The 2,192-nt window shown below is 33.3% G+C and overlaps 1 long non-coding RNA gene across 1 annotated transcript in view; it reads right to left on the bottom strand.

The window, feature by feature from the left end:
* Positions 1-384: 384 nt before the first annotated feature.
* LOC103608301 overlaps positions 385-2,192 on the bottom strand; it is an 18,441-nt gene continuing 16,633 nt past the window's right edge. The window contains exon 2 of the long non-coding RNA XR_552036.1: positions 385-704. This is a non-coding gene — a long non-coding RNA (uncharacterized LOC103608301). The remainder of the gene's footprint in view (positions 705-2,192) is intronic.

Here is a 2,192-nt window from a genome sequence, read left to right as displayed (position 1 = left end):
AATAGCAGGTTAAAAGGAGTAGGCAAGTAAAAATTGGAGGCCTAGCATAGGATCTGGAGTAAGATTTTTACATGCTAATATATGCACTCAGAAGTCAGGTGAGCTGTATAAGGTAGTACATCTTATAGACAGCAGGTATCACAAATATACTTTCATTCTCTAGGGAGGGGGAAAAAAAGAAACTATAGAGTTTTGAAACCCTCTGCTATGTCTTAGCTATCAATGAATTGGATAACTTTAATGATTTATATACATTCCCCTATTCCAAAAAGCACTTGTAGAAGCTAAATTAAATGTTGAAATTCGAGGAGGCTTGGGGAAGGGTAGAGAGAATTAGACACAGTGTCAAACAAGAGGTTTCCATAGAACCCACTGACATTGAGATCATGCTGAGGGACAGTGCTTTAATCTTGCGCAGGAGATGAGTAGTAATATAGGAGTTAAATTACAGAGTTAAAATATAGGCAGACATAATAAGAAGAGGAAATAATCATAGTTATTATATAAAGATACACACACACATATTTTGATATAGGCTAAACTAAAGTAACGAAACCTTCCAAACTTTTGTAGCTCTGGAATCACATATGTCACTCTCTCTCTAAAGATAAGTGGGTAGTTCCATGGATTCCTTCCATCTTGTTACTCCTTCATCCCTAGGGCACTGTGACAGCTGGCCTGGCTCCTGTCTGCATTCCAGTCCCCTGAAAGAGGAAAGAACGGAAGTTGAAGGTAAACTTTTTCCTTTTAAGCAAGTCGTATGGAATTTCCACACATAACTTCTGCTCACATTCTTGCATCAAGAATGTAGTTACGAGGCCACAACTAATGGCAAAGAGACAGACAAATGCACCCAGCTAAGACTGCGGTACTCTCTAGAAAAAGAGAATGCATTTTGGTGGAAAACCAGCAGTTTGCCATACACTAAGGATGTATATATACACTATGATTCAAATTTTATTCTATAATAAATCTAAACCTTTAATTTTTTTGTTTAATCATAATACTTAAGAGCTTATGTAAGAAGTGTGATTTTATTATTTCCATATAGGTTTTTTTTTAATTGAAAATAGTATTTTATTAAAAGCTTAAAATTTTCTTTTATTAAAAGTTCAAAATTGGCTTGCATGAACTCCACTTTAAATACACATTAATTTTTCATTTTACTTCATTTATTATATGTATGCCCTTTTAAACATCACAAGGTGACCTGATTTCTGGTGGAAAACCAGCATAGTAAAGAAAAAGGAGACAAAGTAAAGTCTTTTTAATCTTGATCATTCCAAAATTTTAGTTTTGTCTTATTTAAATTTTTTTTTCCTATTTTTTAAATTTTTTAGGCAGCTGGCCAGTACAGGGATTGAACCCTGGACCTTAGTGTTATCAGCACCACACTCTAACCAACTGAGGTAACAGGCCAGCAGCCCCCAAATTTTAGGGTTTTGGCTTTTTTAAATTTATTTTTAATTTTTTATTGTAGATACATGTCGGGTACAATGTTGACTTTCAATAACTGAGTAGAATGTGTGGTGGTTAGATCAGTATAGTTAGCTTATTCATCATTACAATATGTAATCATTCTTTGTGTCCATTGACCAATTTCTCATGAGCCCCCCTCCCTCTCCCCCTTCTCCTCCCCTTTTCCGTTTCTAGTATGTCAAACTTTTAGAAAACCATATAGCTTTTTTTTAACTTTTAAATCTTTTTTTGTGTGTGTTTTTTTTTTTTGACATTTATTAGCACATATTTGTGGGGTACAGTGTGTGGTTTCAATAGTGTTCAAACAACTCAAAACACGTTGAAAGCAGGCTGACAAGGTGTACACTAGTTTCAGGGTTAGTAAATATAAGTGGCATATACGCTTTGGCCATTAGTTTTCTGTTTTACATTCTAAAGACCCTTATATAATTTACCAATTTTATCATTGCATAAATGCATTGTTAATATGAACAAGAATCTCATAATTTCTGTCCGTACTGATATTAAGAATTGATATCCTTCTATAATAAAATAAAATTTTTTAAATGGTAATTTCTAGAAAATCAGAAATCATGTATCTCTGTTTATGGTGTTCATTGCCATTATGGGATTGGCATATTGGATCTTTGTTCAATGAAATTCAATTAAGCTGTTGAAAAAACATTTGTCTATTGAAATATTGCACTATATATTTCCTTAAAGTGCTGTTATTC

The sequence above is a fragment of the Galeopterus variegatus genome, unplaced genomic scaffold, assembly GCF_000696425.1.
Source record: "Galeopterus variegatus unplaced genomic scaffold, G_variegatus-3.0.2 Scaffold8272, whole genome shotgun sequence".
NCBI lineage: Eukaryota > Metazoa > Chordata > Mammalia > Dermoptera > Cynocephalidae > Galeopterus > Galeopterus variegatus.
The sequence above is the reverse complement of the archived record's forward strand: the minus strand, read 5'-3'. Positions and strand labels throughout refer to the sequence as shown.